The sequence below is a fragment of the Sciurus carolinensis genome, chromosome 11, assembly GCF_902686445.1.
Source record: "Sciurus carolinensis chromosome 11, mSciCar1.2, whole genome shotgun sequence".
NCBI lineage: Eukaryota > Metazoa > Chordata > Mammalia > Rodentia > Sciuridae > Sciurus > Sciurus carolinensis.
In genome coordinates this window covers 100,082,257-100,102,048 of record NC_062223.1, presented here as the reverse complement: position 1 = coordinate 100,102,048, position 19,792 = coordinate 100,082,257, and the positions used below count along the sequence as shown (strand labels likewise).

At 34.5% G+C, this 19,792-nt stretch overlaps 1 protein-coding gene and 1 pseudogene across 1 annotated transcript in view; both read right to left on the bottom strand.

The window, feature by feature from the left end:
• Cntn5 (contactin 5) overlaps positions 1 to 19,792 on the bottom strand; it is a 1,239,665-nt gene that overhangs the window by 974,586 nt on the left and 245,287 nt on the right. The window contains exon 3 of the mRNA XM_047518061.1: positions 1,714 to 1,851. The gene's annotated coding sequence lies outside the window, so the exon portion shown is untranslated. The remainder of the gene's footprint in view (positions 1 to 1,713; positions 1,852 to 19,792) is intronic.
• On the bottom strand, positions 7,251 to 9,382 carry LOC124959723 (zinc finger SWIM domain-containing protein 3-like; annotated as a pseudogene).

The following is a 19,792-nucleotide window of genomic DNA, read 5'->3' as shown; positions in this document are numbered from 1 at the left end:
TCTTTGAATTTCACAAACATCACACACAACTTATTTCCAACATTTCAAATCTCAACAAAGGTACCTAGATTTAGTTTACTTGTGAATTACAGGTATATCAGAATTAGAAGTAGAAATTTAATATGGAGTTTGATTTATTAAAATGCTGCCATCATTAAGAGTCAAAGGAAAACACTTTACAGGAAATAACACTTTCCAAGATGCTCATACTTGTAGAGAGAATACAGATTATTATTTTAATGTTGCACATCATATCCTGAGATTATTTGTTTTGTAACAAGTAGAACTATAATGACAAAATTACATAACAATTTTCTAATATTAGTATATAACCATGTACTAATTTATGAGAAACTCACTTTTTCCACGGTTTGGAGTTTCACTGTTAAAGACTTTGTTTCCTTCTAAATTCTTTCTCTTTCTTTGTTTTATAAATTATTTTTCTATAGAAGAAAATTTTTGGTTACTTTTTCCACAAACCTAACGATACCCAGTACAGTTAGGTACTTCAGTCAGAATAGCAAATTAGCATGATTTAATGAATGAATAAAAGGCAGGGGAAGTGCAAACTTTTCTGTAATGACCTACTGAAATTTGAATATGGCTAATTAGAAAGTAAAATTAAATGTAGTGGTAAAACTTCAGGCCCTGAGAACCACTCACTAATCACTCTAACTCAAACTCAGATTTAGTCTCTTTTCTTCTTTTACCCTAAATACCAAGCTCACAGAAACTGAAAATGTAGAATAAGCTGAGGAAAATACACTCCAATATATTGAATCAATTAATGTGAATTAAGCTGACAGATTAGAGGACAGATGTAACAGCTTTGAAAATGGAGCTGAAGTTGTCATTATTTTATAAGTAATGAAAAATAAGTAAAAATCATTATATATGCAGATTATAATGACCTCCTTCATAGATATTCTAAAAAAATACCTCATAAGTATAGTAGTTAACTAGCACAGAGTGGATTTAATTTGAAATAGTTTATTGGTACCCATAGTCATGAATATTAAATGTATATCTAATCATGAATTTAAAATATTTTAGGGTTTCCATTTTAAAGGACTATTATTAAGTCACACAATAGTAAACTGTCCTCATAATAGGTATAATTACTATTTAGTGATTTCCATTATCATTATATATATGTAAGAAAGTGAAATTGCTGCACAAAGAGTATTAAGTCATTTCTCTTCAGTAGAGACCTTCCCCTGATAGGGATGACTCCCCCTCTTTCTGAGAATGACTTCCTGTTTATTTTACTTAATGGCAGTCTTCAAACTGAAACACATCAAAAGCACAAACTATATCCACTAGCACAGTGCACATTAACTGATGAAAATATCAGGAAGCAGGAGGTTATTCCAGAGTATTGCTTCTCTTACTATTTTTCATAATTTTACACTATCTTTGTATACTTGCCATGCTTGTGTCAAACTAAAATCAAATAAAAACAAAATATTTTACCACTTTTAACTTAGTATTTTTAGAATATCAATAGTGTTTGTTTACTGATGCTATTAAAATGTTTACAATTCAAAGATAAAACATATACTTAAGTGCATAACATATTAAGCTTTAATCACATTGAAGCAACTCTATAAATGAGCAGCTACAAAATTGGCCACAAGGGTTTTATGCTTTTGATTTCCGTTAGCATTCTTTTCAGTTTGAATACAGTTTAACACACACAAAAAAAAACAGTACCTGCTTTCTGAAACGGGGTCCAAATTATGCTGTTGAACAAGGAATTCGTTTCTGTAAAGTAATCCTTCTATAGGGGTCATGCAGAAACAATGCTTTGTAGATCTTGAATTGCATTAAATGTCAGTCCTTTAAGAACACCTGTTTAAAAATGAGATTATTGTGATTAAAATGGTCCTTTTCCAATTTTTTTATTTGACCCAAATCCACTGTTTTTATCAAATATTTTATATCAGTTCTATTTAGTTAAACAGGTAATCCGAATCCTTTTTTGCTCATACGAATATGTATAGAGTTATTTTTTCCTCTTTTGTGTTGAAGAAAATACAGAAGAGTATAACTGTAAGCTTTCATAAGTTATAATAACTTAATGCATTTAACATATTAATTTATACCTTTATTTTCATCTCTTTTAGCTTTCCTAATTATTTTATAATAATCTCATGCTATTCTTAGCATGTGTAATTTTATTCTGTTATTTATTTCACTTAAAGGATTTAAAATGTGTGCTATTCCTTCTTAAAAGCTTACAAGTGATTCACATTTTTAAAACGTGTTGAGAACAGTGAGTGCTTGTTCTCTGGTACCTGTAAAATTTACTTACGTGAGCTACCACTATTTTTGTTAATTCCAACAAAATTCATTGTTTCATGAAATTAACCATTCAATAAAAATTGTACTTAAATAGAATTTATTCTTTGATAGATTTGTAAATGTGCTAGTATAAAAAACAGAGTAAAACTACCTGTATATATGACATATCTCAAATAACTAAACTGGAATAGAAATTTTGGAGCATTGGATTGATTACTGAAGGTCATGAACTTGAATTCCATATTAAGATCATATCAAGAGTCGAGGGAAACCTAAGGTGCATATTTAATAAGATTGAAAAATGTATTTGAATTCTGTATAGTACACACCATGATGATTGATCTTAACAACTATAACTTATATTAGTTGGAACCATAAAAAACTGTCATTTACCTTAGACTAAAATGGTAGAATATTAGCAATTTCATGAGTCAACATCAGATTTTCTTTATCCCTGGCTTTTATTTCTGATATTAAATCCATATTCTAAATATCACTGTAGTACACAATTGACTTGTTTTAAAAGTAACACTGAAAGATAATCTTTTGTCAGGCTTACTCTGAGTACAAAACCATGTGATAAAACAGATTGACATAACCTGATGTCCTTAACAATCAAGTTGGTGTCAGTTTTGTTGAGAAATTAGGAGCAAAGGGATTATGAATTTCTTTGTTCTTTCTTTTCCATCCCTTTCTTCTTCCTCTTCCCTCTTTTTCTTTTATTCTTTCCTTCTTTTTCAACATTTTGGGAATTACAAATTTCTACTCTATGGCTTAGCACACAAACTTTAAAATGAAAAAGAGAGGCAAGCATAAGGTTTTTTGTTTGTTTGTTTGTTTGTTTGTGGTTTACAAACTTTGGTAGGCAGAGAGTGAGTGACTTAAGAGAACAGCAGGGCTGGGGTTGTGGCTCAGTGGTAGAGTTCTTGCCTAGCATGTTTGAGGCACTGGGTTCAATCCTTAGTACCACCTAAAAAAGTAAATAAAATAAAGTTTAAAAAAAAGAGAGAGAACAGTAATGCTTGACCGAGGACTTGAGATTTGTTTCTCTTGGTTTGGGTTGTCATTAGAAGTCTTTGGAAGTCAGGATTTGTGCTCCCATTGCTCTCACTACTTCTGCACAGCTGCACAGTGCTTTCTCACAGTGCTTTCTCAACTTTCTCACTATTGGGAATACTGAATAAATTAAAAGAGATGCTTAATATGTGAACGAGCTTACCAACATGTTCAGTATGTATTGAGCATGTAATAAATATGCAAAATTATTATGGTCCCACTTTAATTATGAATATAGCAAAAGAAGAAACTATTGTGAACAGTGTTAACAGTGGTAGTTGTTATTGTTTACCACCCCCTCCACAAAGTTTGCTTCTCAGAAGCAAGGTTTCTCAGTTTTGTCTTATTAATAAGCTCATGACTGTTTTTAAGAGAGCACGTTGTGGTATAGAAATTACTCAGTTGAAGTCAAAAGTCAGATTTCTTCAGGTTTCTGACACATATTTATTACATATCATAAGCAAATTATTTATCATGTCTGGGGGTAATGATTTCTGATCCTATCCCTCATAAAATGTTACCAAAAAAGTCTTAATAAACTGAGAGTTTTACATATGTCAGTTGCTGTAATGACTCAAGTTACATCTCAAGTTACATGTTAGGAAAGACTATGAACTTTGGCAGTCTATGATTTTTTCTCTGTTTCTTTTAAAATCACATTCAATTTTACCCTAATACCTCAAGAACTTTTACTTATGGACTTACTCAAGAAAAGGTGAACCAACCCATTATTCACAAACCTGCTTCATTCACTTTCAGTCAATATTAATTCATCTTATACAGTTTTGCTGGGACTTTTTAAAAAATCTAATATGGATTATATTTTACATAAGAAAAAATAAGCCCTTAAGTTCATTTTAAATTTATAAATTCACCCAACCACACAATATTTTTCTTCTCCACATTCCTAAATGTCTCTATTTCAAACTATTTCCAATGTATATGTTGTCTTTTTGTGATTTTTTTTTCTCTTTTATTAGATTGGAAAAACATTTTGGCCTCAATTCAGAGTGATCATCTTTAATAGACTCTATTCATAATTTTCTACTCTTAGTGTGTGGATGACTAAGAAAATGAATAATAAAAATTATCTTGAAAACTTTTATAACTAAGCCTTGAGTTGTTTTTTACCATCTATTGGCAACATAGTAACTCCAAGAACAGTCCTGCTCTCTAGAATCAAATGACCACACACACACACTTCCTCAACACCACAGTCTGCTTTATCTTTTGCCCAATTCTATTCTTACATTGTGCAACCCAGTCCCACAAACAAGATATCTATACTTGCTTTGTTTTTATACCTCACATTAAATTCCACTTAGTGTTATCTACTTTTCTCCATAATTCACTTTTCTTTTCCTATACCTTATCAGGCACCTCAGTATTGGATTCATCAATATTGACCCTGGCCTTCTTTAATTCCTTCTCTGCTGCCTTCCTAGGCAATCCACAACTTCAATATATGATTTAAACACAAAATGCTTTCAAATATATTTCCATATTTTCCTGCTTGGGTTTCTGAGAGTCATGACAAAATTAACATGTCTAAACCTGAAACCAGGAACTATGTCTGTGTTCCTTCGTGACTCCTCATAACAGCAGCCACAATAATCACATCACTGCCTGGTGTCTTCAGTCTGTGAATTATTCCACTAACTCTCCAGTTTTGTAAGACACGAATCTTAAAGTCATTTCTAACATCTCATTCTTTCTTAACCATAAATTCATTTCTTTTCCAAATCATGTTTCTTTGATCTCTATGTCTATCTCAGTTCTGTTTCTTCCCCATTGCTACTTCTGTTCAAATGATTTTTTTTTATTTTCCTGCATGTGGCATTTAATTTCTCTACCTGAATTCCATTGCCATTCTCCTTTACAGCTCAGTTTTCTTTATCTGTAACCAAAATGTAGTTAAAATGGCAAATCGGAAAAAGTAGTGGATGTGGGTGCTTTTTTTCTGTTTCTGTACTTGATGCATGCAACTGAGTCCAATAGTATACACATAATGTCTTGAGACTCCATTATGTGCTATGAACTATGTTAATCATTGGAAATTCAAAAGTAAACAAATTCATAAAATTCAAAATTCATAAGCATTTTATGCTCCATATGCGAGATTGGTGAACAGCCAGTGCCAATGCTACAAAATAAATGCTCTAATAGGACTCTGTGTAGGTGCTGTGAAATCAAAGGGAGAACATCCAGTTCACTGCTGAGCATTCAAGGGGTGCCACATCTATTTCCTACCACTCCAACACTTGACATGGTTCTGCAGGAGTACAGGACTCAACACTTGACACAGTTCTGTTGATCATCCTCCCTCTTGGGGGCCATAGACATGGCAAGTCTCCATGTGTAGTTGCTTTTTAATATTAATAATCAATATATTGTGAGAAACATTGGAAAAACATTGGGAAGGTTTTACTGTATTGGGACACAAAATAGTATACAATAAAAATTTAGCAATAATACTTAGATAATATATATGAAAATATATATGAAAATAAACAACTGTAGCTGTGCTCAAGTTAAAAGGAGTCTGTGATTGCTTTAGAATAATAATATCTAAATATAGATGGATAAAGAGGCATTCCTCTGAGCTTGGATGCAGTGTTTAGCCTTTGTTGCTTTCCTAGTTTTAATAGTTGATTCTAGAGATACTTTACATAATAAAAATATTTAGATTAGTCATAAATATAATTTGTGTTTTTCCTATGTTTAGTCTAATTCTTTGAGAATCAGAAAAAGATTGTAGTCTGCCATTTTATGAGATAGAATAGACTAATATTAACTATAAGTTGATTTCTTTGCCCCTTGTTAATAATAGTAAAAGCTTTTCACTATTAAACACTGGAGTTCATGGTGGGGGTTGTTTCTGAGAAAATCTAGTAATGTGCATGTTCTGAAGGTTGAAGGCAGATCATGCGCCCTCAGTTTAGCTGGGAGACAAGGTTGTTTTAATCTAGCTGGGAAATAAGGTTGTTTTGGTCTGGGCTATCATAGAGAATGTGTATTTTGAGAAGAAGCATAGATTGTACTTTGGAAGGTTTTTCTTATTTTAAACTAACTATAAAATGATATAATCATTACTAAAGAAAAATGTCTATAAAAAGGCTGACAGAAAAAATAAAGATATAGATTCAGTCTCAGAACACTTGGTGTCTCTGTTGTTTCTCCACCGTGCCAATGCCTCCCATCCACCAGGGACACACAACCCCTGCTAGGGCTGGACCCCGGCAAAGGGGGAAGTTCAGTAGGGATGATTTCTATGCTGGAAGAAAATAGGAACTTAACTAAGTACATATAACCATAGTTATGACAAGATAGATAAGTTGCATCATGTGCTTTTGGATATTGTTTGCTACATCAAGGAAGTTTTCTTAAAAAAAAAAAAAGACTATTTAATATGAATAAAAATAGGTACAAATAACAGATTCTTCATAAAGAGTAGCAACAATCAAGGGTCACCCTCCTTCTCTTTGTTCCTGAAAACAGACCCTTTTTACCAGGCCCATTTTGTCTCATCCTATCCTGGGGTAGGGGTTCATCTCTGCAGGGAGAATACATTCTCATCTCAGGGGATAGGAAAGAAAGAGAGGTGACCTTTCAGTATGGGGATAACTTTGGCCTTGAACAATGAATGAAGTATCCATGGAATGTCAAAGGGCAGACTGAAAAGGGGCACAATCAGAATCACAGTGAGGTCCCTCATATATATATATATATATATATATATATATATATATTTTTTTTTTTTTTTAATAATATTTATAGCCCTACTAAGGAAGACATTGATCAAAACACTGACCGCTATCATGACCTGCCCACTCTGAACTCTCACACTTCCTAGGAGAGGGGTTTGGTCTAATTGAGCCAGTGCAGATCATTCAGTCCTGAATTGTGGCTTCAGCAGCAGGGAGTCCCTCACCTTCTTCATGTTCTCCCCAGAGGAAAGGCAGGCAGCCTACATCCCTGAAGTCTCTGGGCTGCTAAATGAACTCAGGAGGTTAACAAGGGTCAGCCCAGATGTCCACAATCTTGCACAGAGTAGAATAGCACTCTTCCAGCTCTGGCCCCTCAGTTTGCATAAGTAGGTTTGCTAACTCTGCTTAGGTCCTGAATCATATCTGTCTGACCTTGCTTTTCAGGCTGGTAAGTGTGTGGATCACATCATGGTCTTGGAGCTCCCCATTGGGCCCCAGTAGGTGCTGGTACTTCTTCTGCCACCATGGGCACACCATGGCTTCACCTACAGGTTTCTGGCTGGTAAGCAGCAGGGCCAAAATGTGCCAGCAAGGCAGGTGGCACCATTGTTGAAAGAAACAGCTGCAGCTACAGCCATCTTTGCTAACCTGGTGAGAGTCCTCTAGTAGTTGAATGTCCACTGAGATCTGGCCATGTCCACCAGATGGTGGAATTCTGTACCACTTCCCATTCATTGTGGCACAATTGTAGGCTAGTTCAGAGTCACTCTGGTTCAAGGTATCTAGTATGCCACCCAGGGAGGGCTGCCGGGGCAGCTGCTGCAACTAAACTTGCTGTGAGTCTGGCTTTGACTCTTCCACACTCTCTCATTAGGCTCCCTCCACAGATTCCAAAGGCTTCTTGGCCTTTGGTGGCATGCTTGGAGTCCAGGTTCTCTTTAACTTGGGAGGAGTTCTGGGTAAGTTCTTCAAGCCCTTGATATTGAAAAAGTCTATATATTCCACAAAGTGGAGAATGCAGTCCAGCAGGGACTGTTGCTTCTGAAAGAGACTTGCCAACTTGCTGGTGATGATGTCTAGGCTGCCCATATGGTATTACAAACACGCAGGCCCTTCCTTATGTGCATGTACTATAACAGTTCACAGGAGAACCAGTGGGTCTATAGGAAGCTAAAGAGATCCTCATCTAGCAGGGCTTGGGAAATCTGACAGAAATTTTTAAGACTGGCATCAGAAGTGACAAACACAGCTTCCCACAGGACTTCCTTCATGAGCCTTGTAAAGGATGGATTTGCTGAACTATGATGTAACTTCTCCAAGAGCCAGGTTGGGTGGTAGATGCAAACAAGAGTGCCAGCAGAATGCAAGATCTGATAATTGGTCTGGTGAGAGAATGAAGGATCCACAAAGACCACCTTGACCTTGTGCCAATCAGAGTTAAACTCTGTGAAGATGCTCAGCATCTTGACCATGGAGGTGACTGTCTCAGTCTTGAGCACAGCAAAGTGGACCACTCGACCTTCTTGTTCTTTATTCTCCATCAAGAAAGCATAGACTGAGATAGCTCAGTCGGTAGAGTGCTTGCCTCTCAAGAACAAGGCCCTGAGTTCGATCCCCAGCACTGCAAAAAAAAAAAGAAAGCATAGAGGATGTGGTCCAGGATTTTCTCCACCCAGTGCATCAAGAGATTCTCTGGGAAGCAGATGAACAGGTCACTCATCTTGCTGCTCTGGAAGTTCAGCTGGTCCAGGTCTTGGTTAGTGCCCACACTGAAGGAAGCCATGGAACCCTCATCTACCTTAAGAATGTTCTTCATCACTTTTGCTATCTTAGCCTGCTCTAGCTTTGAGGGCATTTGTACCTCATTTAGGTAAAATGATGATTCTACTGGGGACTTGTCAACTTTATCAAGGTCCTTCTTGGATGTGGATAGCACAGGCTGGAGTGTCTTGCAGGCACACTGTCCTTTGTGATTTGCCAAAGGTGTTTCCTCCAGAAATAGCTATTTTTGAAATAAATATGTACACGGTGGGTGCTAAGTTCACTGTGTCCATCTAGTCTTTCCTCATACCTCAGGAGCAGATATGCTGGGCACATGTTCACCTCCCGTGTTCTCTTCCTGTTTGGGTCTGAATACAGACAAATTTCACTTGCACATATAGGATGTTCGCGCAGATGGAGGTGCCATGGTTGAGGCTGTGGAAGTGGACAGAGATGCAGCCCCTGAAAATGAAGGAGCACCTGTTCTCCTTTTTGTAGGTGCTGAAGCACTCTTTGAACTCCTCGTAGGTCTTGAAGCAGCTGCCCAGCTCCATGGCTGTCCCCTTGGCCCATGCTAAGGACTAGGGCCTACTGGGCCCAAGATCACACTAGGGGTCAGAGGTCACACCAAGTGTTCACAGGCTGGCATGGGTCCAGAACTCCTTAAGGGGTGGCCCCACCAGGGGGCCTAATATGTCACTCCAGAGGAGCCTGAGGCCATACCTCATTATAAGGGGCTGTGGATATCTTTGCTATCTCTCAAGGAAGTTTTCTAAGTTGTGAAAATCATAAATAATCCATGTGATAAATACCAATGATAACACTAGTTTCCTTACTTATACATGTATTAGTATCATAGTTTATTAAACACTTTGAAATACAATTGACCTTTGAAGCCTTTGAATCACTGTTGTTGATTTCAGGAATTTTTTTTTTTTTTTTTTTAACAGAGCGTCTATGGCTTACAGAACGCTATAGAAATTTGTGAATGTAGGATCTACTTTTTTGATAAACAGGGTATAAAAATCTGTCATTTCTATATGGATCAGTGCTCAAATATTCAATTACTGCCACATGTTCTTATTTATCTTACAAGAATATTTAAAATTTCAACTTTTAATGAAAGTGTTGATTATATTGTAGTTAACCATTCATGATGTGCAGTCAATTTTTAATGATACCAGGTGGATCATCCTAATTCCAGATTAACTATATCCCACTGACATGATTTCTTCCCCACCCTGCTGCCACCTGTCTGGTACCAAACCTGCTCAACTGTGGAAACTGACAGCTGGTTCTTCAGGGGGTATGATGGGAGCAGGAGTCAGGTGAAAATGGCTCATTAGCAATGAAATGGAAAAAATTTGCAGGAGTTCCCTGTGGACGTTTTGGAAGATGTGTTTCTCTCTTCAATTGCCCAACTGAGATTTAATTGAAAAAATGCATTTAATTCTAAAAATTCTTGAAATTCCTATGAGATGATGCCATCATGTTTAATCAATTTATTTATAGTTCCTCCAGTCAAGGATTTCATTTTGACATAAACCACAATATAAAGGCTGGAAAAAAACTTGACTTGCTGAGCATGTTCAGGAATGGTGCACTAAAAACCCTAAAATTGGGAGTTGGCATACGGAATCTTACTGAATTCTAGTCACTCATCAGCTGTATTAAATCACCTTGTTCCTTGTTCCTTCACATCCTCTGGACCTCAGACTACAATTGAAGAAAACAAAATTTAATAGCCAAAGGTGGTTGAATTATGTTTAATTGTATATTTTTTCTTTCCTCCTGTTTCATCTGTTTTCTATTTACTTAAAGTTATTAATAGAATGCTATATTCCTCAAATATCTCTCTTACATTTGTGGGCTTTTATTTTGTTTAAAAGACATTTTCCTTGCATATACAGAAATGTTTAAAATATCAATAAAGACAAAGTTTTATACTTGGGGTTTAAAATAGGGTAATTTCTGAAAAGTGCAAAGGCAGACCTGTAATCATGAAATTAAAAATAGACTTTTTGTAAAGAACTTCCGGACTGCCAGAAAATATTTGTGATTGAAACATTTTTAGGAAGTTTTCTTATAGTAAGTTGTTACAGAGTATCCCCTAAGCATGTTCAAACTATGTAAATTAGTTATGTTTAACACATTTTTCTCATTTCTAAGTATAAGTTGTAACAATACAAAAATGATAAAAAGATTTAATATACAATAAAGGAGTCAACAGTACTTAGTGGGTCCTGACAACATTGGAAGGTAGTGGTATCTTCCTTTTAGGATTTTGGTTCTCTACAGTATGTTCAAATGTTAGCAGCACATTGATATAACAAGAATAACTCTGAACACATCAAGACAGGTGGCAAAGTTCCCAAAATAAACTTTTATACAACTGCTCTCACCCTTTATGTCTTTTGAACTCCTTTCTCACATTTATGCACTTGTCTCATGACCTTCCTCATTTCCTGATAGCCTGAAGCTCTGCCATTAGTAGCAGCCACTAGAAGTCATACTGTTACATCTGTCACTATTAGTTAAGAATACCATTCAACTTCAAGATAACTAGAATTTTTCTTCCATAGTCCCTTTTTGCTTCCTCAGTGAGGAGGGTCAAAAGGTCTGCCTACAGCAAATAACAGAGCATAGAATTGGTTGTTGAAATATTTCATTTCACAAAACCATGAACTCCCAGACCAACCTTGTTACTGCCATTTGTCTCACATTTGCCACATGTGTCTTCAGTCTCTAAAAACTTTTATCTCCCTTAAACCCAATGTTATGGAGTAAAGCTGCTTTTTCACACACCACTAAAAAAACGTCTCCACAAAGAAGATAGCAGGTTGAAGGCAGTTTTCACAGCCTGCATTCTTTGAGAATCCTGAGAATCTTTGAGAGCAACTAAAGCTGGAAAAGGTGATTCTTGACTTCCCACCACGGGCACTGCAGCTGTTAGCACTTCTGGTGTCAAGGTACAAATGTCACAAAGGTACTGTCAGTGAAGTAACACCCATGAAAAACAGGCTGGCAGCCTGGCTGGGTGCCAGAGCCCATCATGGTTTCCTTACACCCTGCTTGGAGCTGGACTTCTATTATCACTGTTCCCTCCAATTGCTTTTAATTGAAGCAGAGGGATTTGCTCCACATCAATGGAATGAAAAGGCATTTCTTCAACTCTGGTAAAAAGTGTGATTTCAACAGTGAAGACTAATTGAGGTGCTTAGAACATTATGGTTCAGGTTTCTGAAATTCATAAATATAAATGCCATGAGAAAAAGTGGCACAAATTAAAATTCATTCCCCAAAGTCCACCACAGAATCACCTTAAGAGTGGAACAAATTTGAAAATGTCTTTAAATAGGTGAGAGAAACACAACACTTTAAAGTTGATTTTCATAACTATGAGTTTTCAGAAGATAAAATCATTTTAGAAATGATTTATCAATGAAATGATTTCCCAGTCATTAAGAAATTCTAGATTATTTTACAAAAATCCACAGAAAATTGTGTTATACCTTGCTTTTCCAGTTTGATTTTGGAACAATGCCATAACATCTAAGAGGCAGGAGGAAGATGCCTTTCTCCAGGGATAGACTCCGGGGATTTGAATATTGACAAACTGTCTGGTCTCATCAATTAATTCATGATTTGCAGTTATTAGCTTCAATGTTGAATATGATCACTTACTAAACAATTGTCAGCATCTATGGAAGGATGACCTTGGAGGACAGATTATGGACACCTTTTCATAAGACATCTGTCATCATCAGAAAACAGTACTAGTTCCTCTAAAAACAGTATGCTCCCTGTATCATCTAATTAAAAGATCAAACATTATGGGCTTGGCCTTCCCAAGTCTACTTTTCAAATTCAAATACACATATTCCCATGAGATTTACAAATCCACTTGATAATCATTTGACCATTTCTATCGAAATTGCTCTGGCAAAAGTTATAAGTAGATTCCCGATTTAAAAAAATAATGTAAGAAAAGGCTATCTCTTGCTTGCATTTTCTTTTCAAAGAGTTCACCCCCTTCACCTTCAAGTGACCAACATTGGGACCTGTTTCTAGCATTTATCTTTCATGCTTCTAAGGTCTAATCCATAACATGAACACCTTCTATACCCCTTAATCTTATGATTTTCATACCACCTCATAATGTTTGCTTTCTCAGTATTACCTATTTTTTCACATGGCTTCATCTACACAGTTATTTGACAAAAACAAAGTATTATAAAACAAAATATAAAACAAATTTTTTGACACAGATTGTTTTATCCCAACCATTCTGGTCTAGTATTTTTTTGTGTTTTGTAATTATGAGTCAGATATAAATGCTAGTTCTGTACCTCCTCTTCCATCTCCAATGCTAAAGTTTAGCCTGGTGCTTTACTTACTCAGACAATGGTAGTGGTATCCTCACAATTTTCCCTTCCCTTTTTCTCTAATTTGTCCTGTCTTTGAACTATAATTGTCTATAGCTTCCTTTCAACAAACCTACAGCACCACACTTATGAATAGAAGTATCTGCAGGCTTCCTTTTGTCAATAAGATGTTCAAAATCTTTGTCTTAAACTTATTACAGTCTACTCTTTCCAATTCCATTATCTAATAGTCCCTATGCTCATTATACTACTTACCAAACCAAGTACTTTTATTATTCCATGATATAGAGTGTACACATTGCTCCATGTGGATTAAACACCAAATATCTACCCCATCATTAATTACTTTGCTACTCAAAGCATGCTCTGTAGAACAGCAGTATTAGGATTGCCTAGGCCTTTTTTAGAAGCATAGACTCTTAGTCCCACCCTAGACCTATTGAGGATTCACAATGTTATAAAACCCTTTATTATACACTCTTTATTATACTCAAGTTACCTCTTCCCTGAAGACACTTTCTTTTTCATCTTACCACAATATATTTTTATACTCCTACCACAGTGTGAACCCTAAAGGAGTATAGATACTTTTAATACACACAGACAGCTCTTGCCACTCCTCATCTTCTTTCTCTTTTCCTCTTTCTCCTTCTTCTCTCACTTTTTTCTTTTCCTATCCTCCTTTCCCATCCATTATTAATAGACATAGTTGGAATAGGAGTTGCTGTATTGACCCATTCCTATGGCTGTGTGCCAATCAACTGCTCATGTTTTTCCTTTCAATCTAGTGGTCCCATGCTTTAGAGAAAGATGCAGTTATATCTCTGCACAGACAGTAAAAAGTTTCTATAAACATAAAGAAATAGAAACAATGAAATGGAAATGCTAATAACTCTACTTTGGTATATATTTAGAAATATTAAATTATTGCACTGTACCCCATAAATACATACAATTATTACAAGTTAATTAAAGTAAAACAAATTTCAAAATCCTGTCATTTGATAAGGAAAGTAAAACTAACTTTAACAAACAAATACTACTAAACAAATAAAAATAATTCTTTGGAATGTGATGCTATATGACTGTATGTGGTATGAAAAATCCATTTTTATAAAATGGAGGAAATAGCCATTCAAAATCCTTCAAGTGACAGAATAATAAGGTACCCCTTATCTATCAAACTGTGTCTGTTTGGTAATGAAATATTTTTAGAAGAACAATTATAAATTGCTAAACTATTTTAGTTGTTTAAAGTATTTTACACATATATACATTTTACTTGCAAAAAAATTTGAGGTTTATTAATTAAATAGATTAATGATTGTTTAGAAATTTGTGTCTTAAATTTTTATGTATGCTATACCATGGGGAAACCATGTATACCTCTGAAACTGAAATTAGTCATTTATCAAATATTTGTTGACAACCTGGATCTTCAAATTTGCTTGAACTGGTCAAATAGTTTTACACCATATGTGTTTCCTTACCTCTGATGGACTGATTTGGGGTCAAATCTACTTTGTGACTCATGTTTCTGGACAACTTAGGGGCAGATTCATGGAACTTACCCATAAACACAAATTATAAAACATATAATTTGAATTCTTTTCCCCCTCATATTATCATAAATTGAGAATAAAATAATGATGGCTAATATTTACTGAATTCTTAGTAAATGTCCCATGGAACCCAGAATTCACCCATCCCAGACGATCTTTTTGTGGATAATTTCCTTATGGGTCAAACTCTAGGGTATGAATAAAGTTGAAATTACACAAAATAATGACATGGTACATTTTTGCAAAAAGAGTTTTTACTATTTAAATATAAAGTATTAGAAGAAATATTTGCTTCTAACATATCTTGACTTTTACAGACAAAGTTTAAATGGGTTTTGTTAAATGGCCTTTATAAAACTATAAAATATATAATTACTGAATATGAACTTCATTTTAATCCTTTTTGTAAAGGTGACAACATTATCTTTGACATGTATACTTTGAAGCAAAGTAAGATATTGTAGTTCCCATATTCTGTGGTAGGTTAAATTCATCAAGTAGGAAAGCTCTCCATAAAACCCTAAATAAGTGATTTTGTCCACTCTTTCAAAAGGTGAGAATTTTTCTGATGTTCCAGAGTTAACATATTTATAGCACATTTTTAGTTGTCTAAATAAGTCATGAGTCTGGAATAAATAAGTAGATGGGTATGTTTTTCTTAAAATTAAGATTCAAATTAAAAATGAATTAATAAGCTCACCTTTATAACCAAAATAGTGAAGATCTGTGTGAAACTACAAATAACTCAAGCTTAAAGTGGGTCACAATGATTTACATATTTCAAGATAATTTGCTTTTACTCGGGAATCATGACCTACATTTGTTAAATTATTTGGTTGCTGTGACCTTATCTACCAATCGTTAAAGTTTACTCGGTTTATTTTTGATTTCTGTTCCTTGAACATATTATCCTAGAAAAATATAATAGTGGTAGAAAAAAAAAAAAGCAAAACTCTCTTGATCCCTTTGACAATGTGACATACCTGAAAGAAAGACTCATCTCTCTATAGAAAATTAAGTGTAGTGGAATTCCAAGTAGTTATAGGTGCTCTATTTTTATCACTTCCTTTTGCACTTTCTCCTAAAACAACTCTCTATGTCCAGTCTATTAATAGAGTGACCATTTTTATTAAAATCTTGTTTCCTACTCTTTTTAATAGAATATCTGTGTTCACATCTCCATGTTTCCAACTATTTTGGTCATTTAATTGCTTTGGTACCTAGGATAAAACACATAATTTCTCTGAGTTCTTTTCCCCCGCCTATTATCATAAATTGAAAATAAAAATAACAATGGCTAATATTTACTAAAGTCTTAGTAAATGCTGCAGAATATTCAAAACATCTTGCTTTATTTGTAGTGTGTCTCACAATAATCCCACGTGAAACAGAGATAAAGAAAGGCTATATAATATGTCACCAGGCTACAATTTGGTGTAGGCAGACTGAGTAGAGCCACCATCTTAACTGCTTGGCTACATTATAGTCCATTCTCCTGAATGAGAGGGAAAGATGTTATAGTAGAAACGCTTAAGTGTCTCATGGAAGGAAAAAGTGGTATTTCCTGCAGTTTCTGCATTTTGTGAAACACTACTATTTAATGTTCTCCTCAACCCCACAAAGAAATAATCATTATGTTCTTTAACATATGACGAATTCTAGGCTCATCATAAGAGGATATATAACTTGCCCCAACTCAAAAGGCATGAAGCAGTATAATTTTTCAAGGCAAATATTGTCTTTAACCTAGGTGCTTCATTTTATATCTTTTTCCCCTCTCAAACAACATGGTTACTCCATTGCAATTTTTTGAGGAAATAAATAATATGTAGGCTACTATTATATAATATTTGATTTTTTAATATATTTTGTTTTTCTTTGTTGGACTGATAAAAATATGCACTCAAATATCTTTGGAACATTTTCTCAAATACATTTTTTGTACTTCATTTCAGATGAACAGACTGAATAAAGTTAAGGAGTGATATGGTGGCCACTTGAAAATGCTTTCCTGGCTAAAAGGCAGTTGCAGTCAACAAACAAGCATCTGTTGTATCCTCTTGAGAGAGTAGTAGGGAAGGTATGGAAACCTGTAGAGAATTTGGCAAGGTATATTTTAGATAGTAAATATGCCTAAGAGATAATTTTGAAATAAAGATAAGCTAAAAGAAAATATTTCTTAATCATTCTTACAGTTTTGAGGTCAGTTAGATAGCCATAGTCACTGGAATATGTATACTTGATTAAGATTAATGTTAATTAATACTACACAAACTAGCATGAAGGAAAAGACATAATTTCCTTAAAATGACTATGCTATTTATTTTAAGAGTTAGGCTTTTAGAAAAACGCTACATTTCAAGAGCCACTGGAAAATAACATTTTCATATTTAAACCTCTGGAAAAGATCAAATAATAGTGTTCCACTTAGTTTATAAAAAGTACTCATGGGCAATCTCTTACCCAAGGGACAAATTCCAGAATAGCATTGTGACATGCTCTTTGGACCTTCTCCATAGAAAAAGAACCATAATTAGTGAAAACTGTTGAAAAGATAAAATTGGAAATTGTTCTAAAAGCATACAGCAAATGAATGTATACTCAGGAAGATCTACTAATTTTTTTAGAATACCATGGTCTGTGATACTGACCCACAGGCTACTCTCTGGCTCCATAGCCCATCCCCCATCCCAGTTTACTATGATGAAAACATCTCTCTGGTTTGATGTGAATGGATTCCTTTACACCCAGTATATTGTTGAGGGTTAAATTTTCTTAATCTCCAATAAATAATTTAATGAGATTAATTCAAAACTCAAATCAGAATGTGACAATGATATTGTTGTAGCTTGGATCTAGAATATCCCCCCAAATATCATGTGTTAGGCTTGGTCCCCAATGCAGCAAAGTTCAGAGATGGGATGTTTAGGAAGTGAATGCATCATGGGGACTCTAACTTCATCATATGATTAATAGATGTGATGGACTAATAATGTAAACAGACTACTAGGAGGTAGTGGAAACCGTAGGCAGGTAGGATATGGTTGGAAGAAGTAAGTCAATGGGAGAGTACCATGGGGACTATATTTTCTCCCTGGCACCTTTCTCTTTCTCTGTCTTTGAACTTCCCAACTTCTAGGATCTGAGCAGCACTCCATGATATTCTCTCTCCTCAGGTCCAAAGCAATGGAGTTAGCTAACCACAGTCTGAAACTTCTGAAAGTGTGGTCCAAAATAAATTTTTTCCCCTTTTAAGTTTTTTATATCTGGTAATATGGCAAAATCAATAAAAGCTAGCAGGCATTTAAATGTATAATAAACTTTAATACAGATAAAAAGACAAAGAAGAAATAAATGGCAAATGATTAGGAACATGTTTCCAGTGTAATAGCATTATGTAATTCATTACATGGCAATGCCATTATTTAAGAGTGACTTTTTAGTTATGTTCTTGTATCACGTTTTTCACGATCTTAAATAATACTGTAGTAAAAGTCCTTCTGAAAATATATTTGTTTATCGTTCATAATATATCCTTAGGGGTTGATTCCTTAGAAATTGAAACATTTTAACTCTTTTGATTCACATTAACAAATTTCTTTAAAAATTACTGTGTTGATTTATGATAATTTATCAAGCAGTATTAGAGTCTCTTCCTTCAAATGCATACATGTAGGTGTGTGTGTGTGTGTGTTTGTGTGTGCATGTATTTACAACTTTTCAAGTATAATCTACATATTACAAATTGTACATATTTGGAGTATTTTGAGTATAATTTGGAGTTTTGTTATATGTATACATCCATAAAACAATCACCTCAACAATCAACACCCTTAAAAGTTAAGACGCAAAAAATGAGTACCACTTTTACCTATGCCTTGATATATTTTCTGGTCTTAAGTAAATGTATACAGATACCAAACAGAGAGCAGCAGTGCTGATAAGAGAAAGTTGGGACTGCTACAACAACAGCTGTGATTGATAGAACAGATTCCTATATAATAGAAAAACTTTTTAGATCCTTGACCAGTTTCTCAGATAAAAAAGCACAGGGCCTATGCATTTTCAATTCAGAAATTTCTTAAGGATATATGAACTTTCTTAAGGCAGCAAATGTTAGGAGGCTGAGAGCAAGTGAAGTATCAGGGGGTCTCTGAGTGAATGGGAAGACATTAGTAATTGGCTCAGGCAGAATGGAAAGATTTTGATGGATAATCAGTGATTTACATTGGAATTCCACAAAGGATGCATAATTTGGAGGAAGAACAAGTTACATAAGAATATAAGTGATGCATTAGAGTAAGCAAAAACAAAGCAAAACAAAACAAAACTAACATAGACCCAATAAAACAAAACTGATAGTAGACCTCTTTGGCATCAGGCAGAGGACTACAGAAAAAGCACAACTCTCAGATATTTAAAGAAAAAATATGGCTGAATAGAAATAAAATAGTTAATATACAATACATAAATGATTAAGATATTGTAGTTGTCCGAAAATAATTTGAAAATGAATATTGCTGCATATTAAGGAAAGAAAAAACTACAGAAAATGGATAAATGGTGAAGTATTGTAGTGGAGAATTATAATACATTGAAAATCAAATTTGTCATTTGGAAAGGTAAAATACATATCTTTAATGCATAACATTGATTAGGGTTAGCAGCAGACTCAACACAGATGAAGACAGTACTGGTGAGTTTGAAGACAAGTCAATAGCAAATATGCAAACTGAAGCCAGGTGGAAAAAATAACAATGAGACCATAAAATGAATGACTTTGTGACACATTGGCTACACTCCTAATTTAAGTGCAATAGGAATTTTTTTCAAAAGAAGAGAGTTTGAAACAAAATCAATATTTAAAGAGATAATATTTTCCAAGATGGTTATAATTATTTGTATTTCCTTTGTGCTCTTTGTCTAATTTTATCATGATACTTTAAGATTTTTCCTTCCATTTCTAAAATTTCTATATTTCATTATTAAATTTTTAGTATCTAGACTCAGAAATCAG